The 20,610-nt window shown below is 47.9% G+C and overlaps 2 long non-coding RNA genes across 2 annotated transcripts; both read right to left on the reverse strand.

The window, feature by feature from the left end:
- Positions 1-3,989: 3,989 nt before the first annotated feature.
- LOC142907161 (uncharacterized) lies at positions 3,990-4,775 on the reverse strand. The gene is made up of 2 exons (XR_012930853.1): positions 4,718-4,775; positions 3,990-4,549 (listed from the first exon to the last, which is right to left on the reverse strand). It is a non-coding gene; the product is annotated as an uncharacterized LOC142907161 (long non-coding RNA).
- Positions 4,776-5,214: 439 nt separating this feature from the next.
- On the reverse strand, positions 5,215-5,676 carry LOC142907159 (uncharacterized). Its single transcript, XR_012930851.1, has 3 exons — positions 5,590-5,676; positions 5,426-5,507; positions 5,215-5,343 (listed from the first exon to the last, which is right to left on the reverse strand). It is a non-coding gene; the product is annotated as an uncharacterized LOC142907159 (long non-coding RNA).
- Positions 5,677-20,610: the final 14,934 nt, after the last annotated feature.

Consider the following 20,610-nt stretch of genomic DNA (forward strand, 5'->3'; position numbering starts at 1 on the left):
CCTCTGCGGTATTCTTTCGGTCTTTCGGTGAAGTCGTGTAGATCGGTCCAAAGAGAATAACAAAAAACCCTCGGCGTTTCTATCGCAACGCGCAAGCGGTCGGTCAGCAGGAAAAGGGGGTTAGCCTCTAAAGTCAAACTGTTTATAAAGGTTTTAAAAAGGCATGTAGCCTCAGTGTCAGCGGGGAAAGAGGGTTAGCCTCTAAAGGCAAACTGCTTGTAAAGGTTTAAAAAGGAGTGTAGCCTCAGTGTGAGCAGGAAAAGGGGGTTTGCCTCTAAAGGCAAACTGTTTATAAAGGTTTAAAAAGGCGTGTAGCCTCAGTGTCAGCAGGAAAAGGGGGTTTGCCTCTAAAGGGCAAACTTTTTATAAAGGTTTTAAAAAGGCGTGTAGCCTCAGTGTCAGCAGGAAAAGTGGGTTAGCCTCTAAAGGCAAACTGTTTTTAAAGGTTTAAAAAGGCGTGTAGCCTCAGTGTCAGCAGGAAAAGGGGGTTTGCCTCTAAAGGCAAACTGCTTGTAAAGGTTTAAAAAGGCGTGTAGCCTCAGTGTCAGCAGGAAAAGGGGGTTAGCCTCTAAAGGTTTAAAAAGGCGTGTAGCCTCAGTGTCAGCGGGAAAAGGGGGTTAGCCTCTAAAGGTTTAAAAAGGCGTGTAGCCTCAGCGTCAGCAGGAAAATGGGGTTAGCCTCTAAAGGCAAACTGTTTGTGAAGGTTTCAAAAAGGCGTGTAGCCTCAGTGTCAGCGGGAAAAGGGGGTTAGCCTCTAAAGGTTTAAAAAGGCGTGTAGCCTCAGTGTCAGCAGGAAAAGGGGGTTAGCCTCTAAAGGCAAACTGCTTGTAAAGGTTTAAAAAGGCGTGTAGCCTCAGTGTCAGCGGGAAAAGGGGGTTAGCCTCTAAAGGTTTAAAAAGGCGTGTAGCCTCAGTGTCAGCAGGAAAAGGGGATTAGCCTCTAAAGGCAAATTGTTTATAAAGGTTTTAAAAAGGCGTGTAGCCTCAGTGTCAGCAGGAAAAGGGGGTTAGCCTCTAAAGGGCAAACTGTTTATAAAGGTTTAAAAAGGTGTGTAGCCTCAGTGTCAGCAGGAAAAGGGGGGTTAGCCTTTTTGAAACCTTCACAAACAGTTTGCCCTTTAGAGGCTAACCCCCTTTTCCTGCTGACACTGAGGCTACACGCCTTTTTTAAAACCTTTATAAACAGTTTGCCTTTAGAGGCTAACCCCTCTTTTCCCGCTGACACTGAGGCTACACGCCTTTTTAAACCTTTACAAGCAGTTTGCCTTTAGAGGCTAACCCCCTTTTCCTGCTGACACTGAGGCTACACGCCTTTTTAAACCTTTATAAACAGTTTGCCTTTAGAGGCAAACCCCCTTTTCCTGCTGACACTGAGGCTACACGTCTTTTTAAACCTTTACAAGCAGTTTGCATTTAGAGGCTAACCCCCTTTTCCTGCTGACACTGAGGCTACACGCCTTTTTTAAAACCTTTATAAACAGTTTGCCTTTAGAGGCTAACCCCTCTTTTCCCGCTGACACTGAGGCTACACGCCTTTTTTAAAACCTTTATAAACAGTTTGCCTTTAGAGGCTAACCCCCTTTTCCCGCTGACACTGAGGCTACACGCCTTTTTAAACCTTTATAAACAGTTTGCCCTTTAGAGGCTAACGTTATACGCCTTTTTAAACCTTTACAAACAGTTTGCCTTTAGAGGCTAACCCCCCTTTTCCTGCTGACACTGAGGCTACACGCCTCTTTAAAACCTTCAGAGGCTCAGCCCGCTTTTCCCGCTGACACTGAGGCTACACGCCTCTTTAAAACCTTCAGAGGCTCAGCCCGCTTTTCCCGCTGACACTGAGGCTACACGCCTCTTTAAAACCTTCAGAGGCTCAGCCCGCTTCTCCCGATTGGGACGACCTACCTGCGACCGCCGCGACCGAAACCCCGCGAGTTCTTTTCCCGTTCCGCTGCTCCGACGCCGCCGCCCCTTCCTTCGAACCGAGATCCTCCCGGCCCTCTTTTTTTTGTTTTTTTTCGTAAACCGACGGGCCCAGGAGGATCCTCGCCTCCCCGGGGACCTCCTCCTCCTCCACGGGTCGCTCGACTCGATTTCCCCCGCGCCCGCCGCTACCGTTGCTCGCCGTTGGGCCGCCAGACGTCAGCTCCCTCGGCCGGGGCCTACCCCATAGGAGGCCGTGGGTTCCGGTCCCCCGACCACCTGGTCGATGATGCCTGGCACTGCACATTTGGGGTCTGCGTCTCTGTCTGTCGCCGTCAATGTCGCCGTCAATGTCGCGATCGTCGCGATCGTCACAGCGGCTGGGAGACGTTGACTGCCTCGCCTGTGCACGCACGAAACGTGTCCGGTTGCACGCACGCGTACAGGTGTGTGTGTGTGTGTGCGAACAGGTGTGTGTGTGTGTACAGGTGTGTGTGTGTGTGTGTACAGGTGTGTGTGTGTGTGTGTACAGGTGTGTGTGTGTGTGTGTACAAGTGTGTGTGTGTGTGTAGTGGGGAGCGGTAGTGTAGCGGGTTAGCGCTACGCTGCGCTATGAACCCGGCGACCCGGGTTCGATTCCCGCTCACGGCCAACACCGCCGGTGACGGTTGTCTGAGCCGGTCCCCTAGGGCCTCCCCTGAGGTCGACTCGGCCTCAAATGAGTACCTGTTGCGGCGTGTAAACATCGCCACTGGGGAGACAAAGGCGGTCGGGCGTGGTTGCTGGCCACCCACCCCCTCGTGTACCGTTAGCGGCCTTCATAGGTGCTCGCTAACAGCACTTGCCCCTACAGTCTGTTACAGGCTACACGGGGGATCTTTGTTGTGTACAGGTGTGTGTGTACAAGTGTGTGTGTGTGTGTACGTACGTACGCACTGCACACAGGTGTACGCACGTACACACACAGACACGTATAGTCAGACACACCTGTGTAAACACACACACAGTGTACACACACACAGTGTACACACACACAGTGTACACACACCTGTGTACACACACACAGTGTACACACACACACAGTGTACACACAGCGTACACACACACACCTGTGTACACACATACACACGTGTACACATACACACGTGTACACACATGTGTACACACACACGTGTACACACACACAGTGCACACACACATATACACGTGTACACACACGTGTACACACAATGACACACACATACACACGTGTACACACACACAGTGTACACACATAGTGTACACACACACACAATGGCACACACACACACGTGTACACATACACACCTGTACACACACACAGTGTACACACAAACACGTGTACACACACGTGTACACACACAATGACACACACATACACACGTGTACACATACACACGTGTACACATACACACGTGTACACATACACACGTGTACACACATGTGTACACACACGTGTACACACACACAGTGTACACACACGTGTACACACCACACACAGTGTACACACATGTGTACACACACGTGTACACACACACAGTGTACACACACCTATGTACTCAGATACATCTGTGTGTTTTGTGTATTTCATGGATCGGTAAAAAGTGTGCCTTAGGTCTTGCAGTCTGCATATTAATCATATTAATTATATTAATCATATTAATTATATTTAAATTGCTGGGGTTAGGGTGGTCACGGTGGTGGTGAGTGTCTGTGTGTGTCTGTCTGTGAATGTCTGTGTCTGTGAAAGTCTGTGTGTGTCTGTGTGTGTCTGTCTGTGAATGTGTGTGTGTGTCTGTGAATGTCTGTCTGTGTGTGTCTGTGAAAGTCTGTGTGTGTCTGTGTGTGTCTGTGAATGTCTGTGTGTGTCTGTGAAAGTCCGTGTGTGTCTGTGTGTGTCTGTGTGTGTCTGTCTGTGAATGTGTGTGTTTCTGTCTGTGTGTGTATGTGTGTGTCCGTGAGTGTCTGTGTCTGTCTGTGTGTGTCTTTGAGTGTCTGTGTGTGTCTGTGTGTGTGTCTGTGTGTGTGTGTGTGTCTGTGTGTGTGTCTGTGTGTGTGTGTGTGTCTGTGTGTGTCTGTGTGTGTGTGTCTGTGTGTGTGTCTGTGTGTGTGTCTGTGTGTGTGTGTGAGTGTCTGTGTGTGTCTTTGAGTGTCTGTGAGTGTCTGTGTGTGTGTCTGTGTCTGTGTGTGTCTGTCTGTGAATGTGTGTGTTTCTGTCTGTGTGTGTATGTGTGTGTCTGTGAGTGTCTGTGTCTGTCTGTGTGTGTCTTTGAGTGTCTGTGAGTGTCTTTGAGTGTCTGTGAGTGTCTGTGTGTGTGTCTGTGTGTGTCTGTGTGTGTGTGTCTGTGTGTGTGTGTGTCTGTGTGTGTGTGTGTGTCTGTGTGTGTGTGTGTCTGTGTGTGTGTGTCTGTGTGTGTGTGTGTGTCTGTGTGTGTGTGGTTGAGCGGTGGTGCAGCGGTCACAGCTACACTGCTGCTACTGCAAACCCATCGAATCATAAACCCCTAAGTCTAAACACCGCTCTAAACCTATATAATGTTAAACCCCTAAGTCTAAACACCGCTCTAAATCTATATAATATTAAACCCCTAAGTCTAAACACCGCTCTAAATCTATATAATATTAAACCCCTAAGTCTAAACACCGCTCTAAACCTATATAATTAAACCCCTAAGTCTAAACACCGCTCTAAATCTATATAATGTTAAACCCCTAAGTCTAAACACTGTCCTAAACCTATATATAATGTTAAACCCCTAAGTCTAAACACCGCTCTAAACCTATATAATTAAACCCCTAAGTCTAAACACCGCTCTAAATCTATATAATGTTAAACCCCTAAGTCTAAACACCGCTCTAAACATATATAATGTTAAACCCCTAAGTCTAAACACTGTCCTAAACCTATATATAATGTTAAACCCCTAAGTCTAAACACCGCTCTAAACCTATATAATTAAACCCCTAAGTCTAAACACCGCTCTAAATCTATATAATATTAAACCCCTAAGTCTAAACACCGCGCTAAACCTATATAATGTTAAACCCCTAAGTCTAAACACCGCTCTAAACATATATAATGTTAAACCCCTAAGTCTAAACACCGCTCTAAACCTATATAATTAAACCCCTAAGTCTAAACACCGCTCTAAACCTATATATAATTAAACCCCTAAGTCTAAACACCGCTCTAAATCTATATAATATTAAACCCCTAAGTCTAAACACTGCTCTAAATCTATATAATGTTAAACCCCTAAGTCTAAACACCGCTCTAAATCTATATAATGTTAAACCCCTAAGTCTAAACATCGCTCTAAATCTATATAATGTTAAACCCCTAAGTCTAAACACCGCTCTAAACCTATATAATGTTAAACCCCTAAGTCTAAACACCGCTCTAAACCTATATAATTAAACCCCTAAGTCTAAACACCGCTCTAAATCTACGTAATATTAAACCCCTAAGTCTAAACACCGCTCTAAACCTATATAATGTTAAACCCCTAAGTCTAAACACCGCTCTAAACCTATATAATTAAACCCCTAAGTCTAAACACCGCCCTAAACCTATATCATTAAACCCCTAAGTCTAAACACCGCTCTAAACCTATAAAATGTTAAACCCCTAAGTCTAAACACTGCTCTAAACCTATATAATGTTAAACCCCTAAGTCTAAACACCGCTCTAAACCTATATAATGTTAAACCCCTAAGTCTAAACACCGCTCTAAACCTATATAAAGTTAAACCCCTAAGTCTAAACACTGCTCTAAACCTATATAATTAAACCCCTAAGTCTAAACACCGCTCTAAACCTATATAATGTTAAACCCATAAGTCTAAACACCGCTCTAAACCTATATATAATTAAACCCCTAAGTCTAAACACCGCTCTAAATCTATATAATGTTAAACCCCTAAGTCTAAACACCGCTCTAAACCTAAATAATGTTAAACCCCTAAGTCTAAACACCGCCCTAAACATATATAATGTTAAACCCCTAAGTCTAAACACCGCTCTAAATCTATATAATGTTAAACCCCTAAGTCTAAACACCGCTCTAAACCTATATAATAATAAACCCCTAAGTCTAAACACCGCTCTAAACCTATACAATATTAAACCCCTAAGTCTAAACACCGCTCTAAACCTATATAATGTTAAACCCCTAAGTCTAAACACCGCTCTAAATCTATATAATGTTAAACCCCTAAGTCTAAACACCGCTCTAAACCTATATAATGTTAAACCCCTAAGTCTAAACACCGCTCTAAATCTATATAATGTTAACCCCCTAAGTCTAAACACCGCTCTAAATCTATATAATGTTAAACCCCTAAGTCTAAACACCGCTCTAAAACTATATAATATTAAACCCCTAAGTCTAAACACCGCTCTAAATCTATATAATGTTAACCCCCTAAGTCTAAACACCGCTCTAAATCTATATAATGTTAAACCCCTAAGTCTAAACACCGCTCTAAATCTATATAATGTTAAACCCCTAAGTCTAAACACTGCTCTAAATCTATATAATGTTAAACCCCTAAGTCTAAACACCGCTCTAAACCCATCGTTTTTTAAACCCCTAAGTCTAAACACCGCTCTAAACCTATATAATGTTAAACCCCTAAGTCTAAACACCGCTCTAAATCTATATAATGTTAAACCCATAAGTCTAAACACCGCTGTAAACTTATATAATGTTAAACCCCTAAGTCTAAACACCGCTCTAAACCTATATAATGTTAAACCCCTAAGTCTAAACACCGCTCTAAATCTATGTAATATTAACCCCCTAAGTCTAAACACCGCTCTAAACCTATATAATATTAACCCCCTAAGTCTAAACACCGCTCTAAACCCATTGAATGCTCAGCCCCTAAGTCTTAACACTGCTGTAAATCTATATGATGTTTAGCCCCTAAACATTATCCGCTAACCCACAAACATACCCACTAAACCACAAACCTATCCACAAACCCACAAACCTAACCACTAACCCATAAACCTATCCACTAACTCATAAATCTATCCGCTAACCCACAAACCTATCCACTAACCCACAAACCTATTCACTAACCCATAAACCTAACCACTAACCCATAAACCTACCCACTAACCCACAGACCTACCTACTAACCCATAAACCTAACCACTAACCCATAAACCTACCCACTAACCCACAGACCTACCCACTAACCCATAAACCTATCCACTAACCCACAAACCTATCCACTAACCCACAAACCTATCCACTAACCCATAAACCTATCCACTAACCCATAAACCTACCCACTAACCGACAAACCTAGCCACTAACCCACAGACCTACCCACTAACCCATAAACTATCCACTAACCCACAAACCTATCCACTAACCCATAAACCTATCCACTAACCCACAAACCTATCCACTAACCCACAAACCTATCCACAAACCCACAAACCTAACCACTAACCCATAAACCTATCCACTAACTCATAAATCTATCCGCTAACCCACAAACCTAACCACTAACCCACAAACCTATCCACTAACCCACAAACCTATTCACTAACCCATAAACCTAACCACTAACCCATAAACCTACCCACTAACCCACAGACCTACCCACTAACCCATAAACCTAACCACTAACCCATAAACCTACCCACTAACCAACAGACCTACCGACTAACCCATAAACCTATCCACTAACCCACAAACCTAACCACTAACCCACAAACCTATCCACTAACCCACAAACCTATCCACTAACCCATAAACCTATCCACTAACCCATAAACCTACCCACTAACCCACAAACCTATCACTAACCCATAAACCTATCCACTAACCCACAAACCTATCCACTAACCCACAAACCTATCCACTAACCCATAAACCTATCCACTAACCCATAAACCTACCCACTAACCGACAAACCTAGCCACTAACCCACAGACCTACCCACTAACCCATAAACTATCCACTAACCCACAAACCTATCCACTAACCCATAAACCTATCCACTAACCCACAAACCTATCCACTAACCCACAAATCTATCCACTAACCCACAAACCTAGCCACTAACCCACAAACCTATCCACTAACCCATAAACCTATCCACTAACCCATAAACCTATCCACTAACCCACAAACCTACCCACTAACCCACAAACCTATCCACTAACCCACAAACCTAACCACTAACCCATAAACCTATCCACTAACCCATAAACCTATCCACTAACCCACAAACCTATCCACTAACCCACAAACCTATCAACTACACGTGTGTGTTCACGTGTGTGTTCACGCGTGTGTGTGTGTTGTACACGCGTGTGTGTGTGTGTTGGTACACGCGTGTGTGTGTGTATACATGTGTGTGTTGTACACGTGTGTGTGTTGTACGTGTGTGTGTGTGTGTACACGTGTGTGTGTGCATGTGTGTGTGGTATACATGTGTGTGTGTGTGTTTCCGTGTGTGTGTGTACATGTGTGTGTGTGTACACGTGTGTGTGTGCATGTGTGTGTGGTATACACGTGTGTGTGTTTACGTGTGTGTGTGTTCTACACGTGTGTGTGTACACGTGTGTGTTCACGTGTGTGTGTGTGTGTGTGCATGTGTGTGTGGTATACGTGTGTGTGTGTGTACACGTGTGTGTGTGTTCACGTGTGTGTGTGTACACGTGTGTGTGTGTACACGTGTGTGTGTTCACGTGTGTTGTACACGTGTGTGTGTGTACACGTGTGTTTGTTCACGTGTGTGTGTTCACGTGTGTGTGTGTGTGTACACGTGTGTGTGTGTGTACACGTGTGTGTGTGTACACGTGTGTGTGTGTGCGCGCTAGGTTTTTAAGACACGTTATTTGACTCGCCTTTCAGGGACAATGTTTCATGAAATACACGGAGAGAGAGAGTCTCTTCACGATGCTGGACTGTAGACCCTTTGTCATTGTGGTGGTTGTTGTGGTGGTGGTGGTGATGGTTGTTGTTGTGAGTGTGGTGGTGGTGATGATGGTGGTGGTGTGGTGGTGGTGATGATGGTTGTTGTTGTGGTGGTGGTGGTAATGGTGGTGGTGATGGTTGGTGGTGGTGGTGATGATGGTGATGATGATGGTTGGTGTGGTGGTGGTGGTGGTGATGATGGTGGTGGTGATGATGGTTAGTGTGGTGGTGGTGGTGGTGATGATGGTGGTGGTGGTGGTGATGATGGTTGGTGTGGTGGTGGTGGTGGTGGTGATGATGGTGGTGGTGGTGATGGTGGTGTGTTGTTGGTGATGATGGTGGTGGTGGGGATGGTTGGTGTGTTGGTGGTGATGGTGATGGTTGGTGTGGTGGTGATGATGGTGGTGTGGTGGTGGTGGTGATGTTTGGTGTGGTGGTGGTGATGATGGTGGTGATGATGGTGGTGGTGGTGGTGGTGATGGTTGGTGTGGTGGTGGTGATGATGGTGGTGGTGGTGATGGTGGTGTGTTGGTTGTGATGATGGTTGGTGTGGTGGTGGTGGTGATGATGGTGGTGGTGATGATGGTGGTGTGTTGGTGGTGGTGATGGTTGGTGTGGTGGTGATGGTTCCTGGATAGTAAAATGGCTTGTACTTTACTATCCAGGAGACTGGGGTTCATTTGCCTGTCAGGGAGCGAGTCTGGAAAAAACAACCCCCTACCTCCTCATGGTGCCGGACGGGCAACTCTGTCGTGGACAATGCTGTGGGGGGAGGTCCAATTCCGATTGGCCCTCTCTCCTCATGGCATGTGTCCACCACAGCGGCAAAAACGGGGGCTCTGGACGGGTGCGAGGGGCTGGTAACCCCTCCACCTTCAATTAATTTACCACTAAACCACGAATGATTAATGTAACTGATAAGCTTGTGCCGGAGGCCCCGGGGGGACAGGCGTCTATGACGTCTCCTGGCCAAACCCCAATTGGCGGAGCCAGGAGATTGAATCTCTACCCTCGGGGCTCCTCCAGAAGCAACGAAAAGCCACTTCGTGTGGCCACGTGGAATGTTCGAACGCTCACTGCGGAGGAGAGGCTGCCACTCCTCTGTCGGGAGCTGGACCGGTACCGCCTGGATCTCTGTGGCATTCAGGAGGTCCGGTGGACCGGCTCTGGCTCCTGCCACTATGAGGGGTGGACAGTCCTCTACTCGGGGCAGCAGACTGCCCAACAACAGGGTGTGGCTCTTCTTCTGAACAAAAGAATGAAGGGGGCGTGGGAGCGTGGCGGTGAGGTGTGGGAAGCTGTGAGCCCCAGGCTACTTTGGGCTCGCCTTCCCATCAACCGGAGGCGAGGAGTGGTGGTCGTGGTTACTTATGCCCCCACCGAAGACGAACATCCGTGGAGGGATGCAGGCAAAGCCGATGAGTCAGATGCCTTCGATGACCTCCGGTCAGAGGTGCTGGCTAAAGTGGCCCCTCGGGATAGAGTCATCTTGTTGGGTGACTTCAATGCCCGAGTTGGTCATGATGCTGGCACCTGGTCTGGAGTTATTGGAAGGCATGGGCCAGATCAGCTCAATAACAATGGCAGGAGGCTGCTAGATTTTTGTACAGCCCTTGGGCTTGCAATTACCAACACGCTGTTCCGGCATCGGCGCATCCACACAACATCATGGATGCATGCCGGGTCCAAGCAAGAACATCTGCTGGACTACATAGTGACTGAACAGCGGATGCGGGCCCATGTCCTTGACACCAGGACCTAGCGTGGAGCTGATCTGCCCTCTGACCATCGACTTGTCATCTGTAAGATGCGCCTGCCATTCTTCCACTCCGGTGGTGGGTGTACACCCAGGACCCCATTCAAACCCACAGTGGCATGGTCTCAGCTAGCTGATGAAAGTTGCAAGCGAGAATTTCATCATCGCTTGCGGCTGGGGTTGGCATCGTCCCCCACTCCTGATATCGAGGGTAAATGGGCGAGGTTCAGGACTGTGACTCATGCAGCTACAATGGCTGCTTTGGGTACGCGGTCCAGACCTCCCCAGACACCCTGGATGACAGAGGAGGTGTTCAGGATGGTAAAGATAAAGCGACAGGCCCACTGTCATCGGCTACAGAATCCCACGTCAGAGAATGAGGAGGCTTACCGCAGCCTTCGCTCGGAGGTTCGGAGAGCCGTGAGGCGCTGCAAGGATGGGTGGTGGTCCCGGGTTGCTGAGGAGATGGAGTCTGCCTCAGTGGCCCGCGATCACAAATCTCTATTTAACTCCATCAAAAAAGTAACCTGCAGCGCCACACCTATTACCATCATTAGGGGAACAAACGGTGATCCAGTCTCCGACCCACCGGAACAGGTTTGCAGATTTGTTGAGCATTTCTGTGAGTTCCTGGGGGAGGGAAAATCTCTCAGCCAGGAAAACATCGTGGCACAAAGTGAGGATGACCCTGCTGAGGCTGCGGTGCCTCAAATATTGTAAGAAGTCACCCCCTGTGAGTGTCTGGCTGAGGTTCCATCTGTTGAGGAAGTACTGAAGCCCATCCAGAGTCTGAGACCAGGAAAGACACCGAGCAAAGATGATCTTCCAAGCGAAATGCTGAGAGAGGGTGGCGTTTGTGCACAGACTGCCCTATATGACATCATAACAACGCTCTTCTCGGCCACAGTCATTACCTCCCTTCTCTATGCTTGCGATACATGGACCCCCCCTCCCCCCCTAATGAAACATCGCTGTTTAAAAACATTTAGGCTGGCCTGCCTACTATACATCCTGGGTTTAACCAGGCTGTATTGTGTGAGGAGCTCACAAATCCTAGAAAGGTCCCATCGGTGAGCTCCTCCCGCAGGCAAGGCTGCGATGGCTGGGTCATGTAGCCCGCATGCCCAGCCACCGCATGTCGAAACAGCTTTTGTTCGGCCGGATCGAGCGGGCTAAACCGGCGCGGCACGGGCTAGAGAAGAGATGGAGTGATGTGGTACAGGAGGACGTGGAGCTGAGTGGACTTGCCGATGACCGGTACCAGCGGTGTCAAGATCGGCCTCTGTGGAGGAGGCTCGTGAAGGACGCTACTGGGCAGTTGGAGGCAGTCGCCCTCCAACAACAACGGAGGGCGGAGGAGCGATGCTCACAACAACGAGCGCCGGGTGGCTAAAGCACAGCAAGTTGGCACAGTAGGGGGCACAGGTGGTGCATCAGCCAGTCATCTCAGTCAGTCGACCCGTGGCACCTGGGTCTGCCCCGTGACCTCCTGCCAGCGGGCGTTCGACACTTCACGTGGCCTCAAGATGCACATGGCCTGGCACAAGCGTCGTGGTGACGTCACCGCCACTTAGTGGCAAATGACGGTTGTTGTTGGTGATGGTTTGTGTGGTAGTGATGAAGGTGGTGGTGGTGTTGCAATGATGGCGGTGTTGTAATGATGATGGTTGTGGTGGTGGTGGTGGTTGTGGTTGTAATGATGGTGGTGGATGTATTGATGATGGTGGCGAATGGATGTGGTTGTAATGATGATGGTGGTGATGATGGTGGTGGTGGTGGTTGTGGTTGTAATGATGATGATGGTGGTGGTAAATGGTGGTGGTTGTAATGATGATGATGGTGGTGGTGATGGTGGTGGTTGTATTGATGATGGTGGTGGTGAATCGATGTGGTTGTAATGATGATGATGGTGGTGGTGGTGGTGATCGTGGTGGTTGTAATGATGATGATGGTGATGGTGGTGGTAATGATGGTGGTGGTTTGTGGTTGTATTGATGATGATGATGATGGTGGTGATGGTGGTGGTGGTGGTGGTTGTAATTATGATGGTGGTGGAGATGGTTGTGGTTGTAATGATGATGGTGGTGGTGATGGTGGTGGTGGTTGTAATGATGATGATGGTGATGAATGGTGGTGGTTGTAATGATGGTGGTGGTTGTAATGATGATGGTGGTGGTGGTTGTATTGATGATGCTGGTGATGGTGGTGGTGGTTGTATTGATGATGGTGGTGGTTGTGGTTGTAATGATGATGGTGGTGATGGTGGTGGTGGTTGCATTGATGATGGTGGTGGTGGTTTATGGATGTGGTTGTAATGATGATGATGGTGGTGGTGGTTGTATTGATGATGGTGGTGGTGGTGGTGAATGATGGTGGTTGTAATAATGATGATGGTGGTGGTGGTTGTATTGATGATGGTGGTGATGATGGTGAATGGCCGTGTTTGTGTAGTGCCTTCCCACGGACACTTGGATACGCTGCCCATAGGCAACACGGTTCATGTGAATCTCATAACAGAAGCCCTCTTGTCCTCCCGCTACCTGGGGAGGTATGGCTTCCGTGGTTGACGTGCCCTATCACGGGGGGCTGAGGGCCCTGACCCCTCCGGCTAAGGGTGACCTACGCTGACCCGACCCAGACAAAGGTGCGGGTCTCGTCCACTGGTCCCACACTCTCTCGGCCCTTCAAAGGAGGTCGGTTCCCAGGGGGTTCCCAGGGGGTTCCCAGGGGGTTCCCAGGGGGTTCCCAGCCTAGCTGGTCTTCAGTCTTCCGTGTAACAGAGCACTGCCTCGAGGCAGTCCTGGGGCCCGCCTTTTATACTCAACTCGGGGACTCCCCCGCCCACCGGCTCCGCCCCCTTTTCTGGAACCTTCCAGGGGGCTCTGGAATACGCCACGCCCCACCCACCCGGCCAATCCCTATCTCAGGGTGGCACCACCTATAGACCCTTGCCCGCAACAACAGGTAAAGTGTACAGTGAGGGGACGAGGAAGTATTTGATCACCTGCTGATTTTTGTACGTTTGTCCCACTGGCAGAGGAATGATTTTAATGGTAGGTTTGTTCGAACAGTAAGAGACAGAATAACAACAACAATAACAACAATAACAACAACAACATCAACATCAACAACAATAACAACAACAACAACAAAATCCAGAAAAACGCATGTCGAAAATGTTATAAATTGATTTGCATTTTAATGAGGAAAATAAGTATTTGACCCCTCTGCAAAACATGACTTGGTACTTGGTGGAAAAACAACTTGTTGGCAATCACAGAGGTCAGACGTTTCTTGTTAGTTGGCCACCAGGTTTGCACACACATCTCAGGAGGGATTTTGTCCCACTACCTCTTTGCAGATCTTCTCCAAGTCGTTAAGGGTGGCACGTGCTATGTATTTCTGACGCTGCAGTTGTAACGATGATGGTGATGGTGGTGGTGGTTGTAATGATGGTGATGGTGGTTGTGATGATGATGATGGTGGTGGTGGTGGTGGTTGTAATGATGGTGATGGCGGTGATGGTTGTTGTAATGATGATGGTGGTGGTGGTGGTGATGGTGGTGGTGGTGGTTGTAATGATGGTGGTGGTGGTTGTAATGATGGTGATGGTGGTGGTTGTTGTTGTAATGATGATGGTGGTGGTGGTGGTGATGGTGGTGGTGGTTGTAATGATGGTGGTGGTGGTTGTAATGATGGTGATGGTGGTTGTAATGATGGTGGTGGTGGTTGTAATGATGATGGTGGTGGTGATGGTGGTGGTTGTAATGATGGTGGTGGTGGTGGTTGTAATGATGGTGATGGCGGTTGTAATGATGGTGGTGGTGGTGGTTGTAATGATGATGGTGGTGGTGGTTGTAATGATGATGGTGGTGGTGGTTGTAATGATGGTGATGGTGGTTGTAATGATGATGGTGGTGGTGGTTGTAATGATGATGGTGGTGGTGGTTGTAATGATGATGGTGGTGGTGGTGGTTGTAATGATGGTGGTGGTGGTTGTAATGATGGTGATGGTGGTGGTGGTTGTAATGATGGTGGTGGTGGTTGTAATGATGATGGTGGTGGTTGTAATGATGGTGGTGGTGGTGGTTGTTGTTGTAATGATGGTGATGGTGGTGGTGATGGTGGTTGCAATGATGATGGTGGTGGTGGTTGTAATGATGGTGGTGGTGGTGGTGGTTGTAATGATGATGGTGGTGGTGGTGGTTGTAATGATGGTGATGGTGGTTGTAATGATGATGGTGGTGGTGGTGGTTGTAATGATGGTGATGGCGGTGATGGTTGTTGTAATGATGATGGTGGTGGTGGTGATGGTGGTGGTGGTGGTTGTAATGATGGTGGTGGTGGTTGTAATGATGGTAATGGTGGTGGTGGTGGTGGTGGTTGTAATGATGGTGGTGGTGGTTGTAATGATGGTGATGGCGGTTGTAATGATGATGGTGGTGGTGGTTGTAATGATGGTGATGGTGGTTGTAATGATGGTGGTGGTGGTGGTTGTAATGATGGTGATGGTGGTTGTAATGATGGTGGTGGTGGTTGTAATGATGGTGGTGGTGGTGGTTGTAATGATGGTGATGGTGGTTGTAATGATGGTGGTGGTGATGGTGGTGGTCGTAATGATGATGATGGTGGTGGTGGTGGTTGTAATGATGGTGATGGTCGTTGTAATGATGATGGTGGTGGTGGTTGTAATGATGATGGTGGTGGTGGTTGTAATGATGATGGTGGTGGTGGTTGTAATGATGGTGATGGTGGTGGTGGTTGTAATGATGGTTATGGTGGTTGTAATGATGATGGTGGTGGTGGTTGTAATGATGATGGTGGTGGTGGTTGTAATGATGGTGATGGTGGTTGTAATGATGATGGTGGTGGTGGTGGTTGTAATGATGGTGATGGTGGTGGTGGTAATGATGGTGGTGGTGGTGGTTGCAATGATAGTGATGGTGGTTGTGGTGGTTGTAATGATGGTGATGGTGGTTGTAATGATGATGGTGGTGGTGGTGGTTGTAATGATGATGGTGGTGGTGGTGGTTGTAATGATGGTGGTGGTGGTGGTGGTGGTTGTAATGATGGTGGTGGTGGTGATGGTGGTTGTAATGATGGTGGTGGTGATGGTGGTGATGGTGGTGGTGATGGTGGTGGTGGTTGTAATGATGGTGGTGGTGGTTGTAATGATGATGGTGGTGGTGGTGGTTGTAATGATGGTGGTGGTGGTGGTTGTAATGATGGTGGTGATGGTGGTTGTAATGATGGTGATGGTGATGTTGGTGGTTGTAATGATGGTGGTGGTGGTGATGGTGGTTGTAATGATGGTGATGGTGATGGTGGTGATGATGGTGGTGATGGTGGCAGTGGTGGTGGTGGTGGTTGTAATGATGGTGGTGGTGATGGTGATGGTCGTAATGATGGTGGTGGTTGTAATGATGGTGGTGGTGGTGGTGGTTGTAATGATGGTGGTGGTGGTGGTTGTAATGATGGTAGTGGTGATGTTGGTGGTTGTAATGATGGTGGTGGTGGTTGTAATGATGGTGGTGTTGGTTGTAATGATGGTAGTGGTGATGTTGGTGGTTGTCATAATGATGATGGTGGTAATGGTGGTGGTGATTGTGGCAGTGGTGGTAATGATGGTGATGGTGGTGAGAATGATGATGGTGGGTCTGATGGTTGTGATAATGATGATGATGGTAGTGATGGTGGTGGTGATGATGTTGATGATTATGGTGGTTTTAATGATGGTGGTGGTTGTAATGATGGTGATGTTGGTTGTAATGATGGTGGTGGTGGTTGTAATGATGGTGATGGTGGTGGTGGTTGTAATGATGGTTATGGTGGTTGTAATGATGATGGTAGTGGTGGTTGTAATGATGATGGTGGTGGTGGTTGTAATGATGGTGATGGTGGTTGTAATGATGATGGTGGTGGTGGTGGTTGTAATGATGGTGATGGTGGTGGTGGTAATGATGGTGGTGGTGGTGGTTGCAATGATAGTGATGGTGGTTGTGGTGGTTGTAATGATGGTGATGGTGGTTGTAATGATGATGGTGGTGGTGGTGGTTGTAATGATGATGGTGGTGGTGGTGGTTGTAATGATGGTGGTGGTGGTGGTGGTAATGATGATGGTGGTGGTGGTGCTTGTAATGATGGTGATGGTGGTTGTAATGATGATGGTGGTGGTGGTTGTAATGATGGTGATGGTGGTTGTAATGATGGTGGTGGTGGTGATGGTGGTGGTCGTAATGATGGTGGTGGTGGTGATGTTGGTGGTTGTCATAATGATGATGGTGATGGTGGTGATGATGGTGATGATGGTGGCAGTGGTGGTAATGATAGTGGTGATGATGGTGAGAATTATGATGGTGGGTCTGATGGTTGTGATAATGATGATGATGTTAGTGATGGTGGTGGTGATGATGTTGATGATTATGGTGATTTTAATGATGAGGGGGATGGTGGTGATGTTGGTGGTTGTAATGATGATGGTGGTGATGGTGGTGATGGTGGTGGTGATGGTGGTGGTGGTTGTAATGATGGTGATGGTGGTTGTAATGATGATGGTGGTGGTGGTGGTTGTAATGATGGTGATGGTGGTTGTAATGATGATGGTGGTGGTGGTGGTTGTAATGATGGTGATGGTGGTTGTAATGATGATGGTGGTGGTGGTGGTTGTAATGATGGTGATGGTGGTGGTGGTAATGATGGTGGTGATGGTGGTTGTAATGATGGTGATGGTGATGTTGGTGGTTGTAATGATGGTGGTGGTGGTGATGGTGATGGTGGTGGTGATGGTGGTGGTGGTTGTAATGATGGTGGTGGTGGTGGTTGTAATGATGGTGGTGGTGGTTGTAATGATGATGGTGGTGGTGGTGGTTGTAATGATGGTGATGGTGGTTGTAATGATGATGGTGGTGGTGGTTGTAATGATGATGGTGGTGGTGGTGGTTGTAATGATGGTGGTGGTGGTGGTGGTTGTAATGATGGTGGTGATGGTGGTTGTAATGATGGTGATGGTGATGTTGGTGGTTGTAATGATGGTGGTGGTGGTGATGGTGGTTGTAATGATGGTGATGGTGGTTGTAATGATGGTGGTGGTGATGGTGATGGTCGTAATGATGGTGGTGGTTGTAATGATGGTGGTGGTGGTGGTGGTTGTAATGATGGTGGTGGTGGTGGTTGTAATGATGGTAGTGGTGATGTTGGTGGTTGTAATGATGGTGGTGGTGGTTGTAATGATGGTGGTGTTGGTTGTAATGATGGTAGTGGTGATGTTGGTGGTTGTCATAATGATGATGGTGGTAATGGTGGTGGTGATTGTGGCAGTGGTGGTAATGATGGTGATGGTGGTGAGAATGATGATGGTGGGTCTGATGGTTGTGATAATGATGATGATGGTAGTGATGGTGGTGGTGATGATGTTGATGATTATGGTGGTTTTAATGATGGTGGTGGTTGTAATGATGGTGATGTTGGTTGTAATGATGATGGTGGTGGTTGTAATGATGGTAGTGGTGATGTTGGTGGTTGTAATGATGGTGGTGGTGGTGATGGTGGTGGTGATTGTGGTAGTGGTGGTAATGATAGTGGTGATGATCGTGATGGTGGTGATGGTGGTGGTGATTGTGGCAGTGGTGGTAATGATAGTGGTCCTGACGGTGATGGTGGTGATGGTGGTGATGGTAGTAGTGATTGTGGTAGTGGTGGTAATGATAGTGGTCCTGACGGTGATGGTGGTGATGGTGGTGATGGTAGTAGTGATTGTGGTAGTGGTGGTAATGATAGTGGTGATGATGGTGATGGTGGTGATGGTGGTGGTGATTGTGGCAGTGGTTGTAATGATAGTGGTGATGACGGTGAGAATGATGATGGTGGGTCTGATGGTTGTGATAATGATAGTGGTGGTGGGGTGGTGATGATGTTTGGTGTGGTGATGGTGGTGATGATGGTGGTGGTGGTGATGATGGTTGGTGTGGTAGTGGTGGTGGTGGTGGTAGTGATGATGGTGGTGGTAGTGGTGGTTGTTGTGGGTGTGGTGGTGATGGTGGTGATGATGGTTTGTGGTGGTCGTGGTGATGATGGTGGTGGTGGTGATGATGGTTGGTGTGGTGATGGTGGTGGTAGTGATGATGGTGGTGGTAGTGGTGGTTGTTGTGGGTGTGGTGGTGATGGTGGTGATGATGGTTGGTGGTGATGGTGGTGGTGGTGATGGTTGGCGTGGTGGTAGTGGTGATGATGGTGGTGGTGATGATGGTTGGTGTGGTGGTGGTGGTAGTGATGGTGATGGTGGTGGTGCTTGTTTTGGGTGTGGTGGTGGTGGTGATGGTGGTGATGATGGTTGGTGGTGGTGGTGGTGGTGATGGTGGTGGTGGTGATGATGGTGGTGTGTTGGTGTTGATGATGATGTTGATGATTATGGTGGTTTTAAAGATGATGATGATGATGGTTGGTGTGGTGGTAGTGGTGATGATGGTGGTGGTGATGATGTTGATGATTATGGTGGTTTTAATGATGATGATGGTGGTGGTGATGATGATTGGTGGTGGTGGTGATGGTGGTGGTTGGTGTGATGGTGGTGGTGGTGGTGGTGATGTTGATGATTATGGTGGTTTTAATGATGATGATGGTGGTGATGGTGTTGGTGGTGGTGATGGTGGTGGTGATGGTGGTGGTGATGGTGGTGGTGGTGGTGGTTGGTGTGGTGGTGGTGGTGATGGTGGTGGTGATGATGTTGATGATTATGGTGGTTTTAATGATGATGATGATGATGGTGGTGATGGTGGTGGTGGTGGTGGTGATGGTGGTGATGGTGGTGGTGATGGTGGTGGTGGTGGTGGTTGGTGTGGTGGTGGTGGTGGTGGTGGTGGTGGCGGTGGTGGTGATGGTGGTGGTGGTTGGTGTGGTGGTGGTGGTGGTGGTGATGACTATGGTGGTTTTAATGATGATGATGGTGGTGGTGGTGGTGATGGTGGTTGGTGTGGTGGTGGTGGTGGTGGTGTTGGTGGTGGTGGTGATGGTGGTGGTGATGGTGGTGGTGGTGGTTGGTGTGGTGGTGGTGGTGGTGGTGGTTGGTGTGGTGGTGGTGGTGGTGGTGATGGTGGTGGTGGTGGTGATGGTGGTGGTTGGTGTGGTGGTGGTAGTGGCGGTGGTGGTGGTGGTGGTGGTGGTTGGTGTGGTGGTAGTGGTGATGATGGTGGTGGTGGTGATGATGTTGATGATTATGGTGGTTTTAATGATGATGGTGGTGGTGGTGGTGATGTTGATGATTATGGTGGTTTTAATGATGATGATGATGGTGGTGGTGGTGGTGATGTTGATGATTATGGTGGTTTCAATGATGATGATGATGGTGATGGTGGTGGTGATGATGTTGATGATTATTGTGGTTTTAATGATGATGATGGTGATGGTGGTGGTGATGATGTTGATGATTATGGTGGTTTTAATGATGATGATGATGATGATAGTGATGGTGGTGGTGGTGATGATGTTGATGATTATGGTGGTTTTAATGATGATGATGGTGATGGTGGTGGTGATGATGTTGATGATTATGGTGGTTTTAATGATGATGATAGTGATGGTGGTGGTGGTGATGATGTTGATGATTATGGTGGTTTTAATGATGATGATGGTGATGGTGGTGATGTTGATGATAATTGTGGTTTTAATGATGATGGTGATGATGGTGGTGATGATGTTGATGATTATGGTGGTTTTAATGATGATGATGATGATGGTGGTGATGATGTTGATGATTATGGTGGTTTTAATGATGATGATAATGATGATGATGCCACTCGCGACGTGACGGCGATGGCTCGGAGGGTTGGCCCGGTGGTTTAGCGCTCCGAACGCCCACAGAAACCCGAGTTCGACTCCTGCTCAAGACCACCAATCACAGTGTGAACCGGTCCAGGGCCGAATCTTACCCCACCTCACTGCCACCACCCATCCCACCTCGGCCCCCCTAGGTCAACTCAGC

The sequence above is a fragment of the Petromyzon marinus genome, chromosome 75 (assembly GCF_048934315.1).
Source record: "Petromyzon marinus isolate PM22_M1 ecotype Great Lakes invasive population chromosome 75, UKy_Petmar_22M1.pri1.0, whole genome shotgun sequence".
Classification (NCBI taxonomy): Eukaryota; Metazoa; Chordata; class Hyperoartia; order Petromyzontiformes; family Petromyzontidae; genus Petromyzon; species Petromyzon marinus.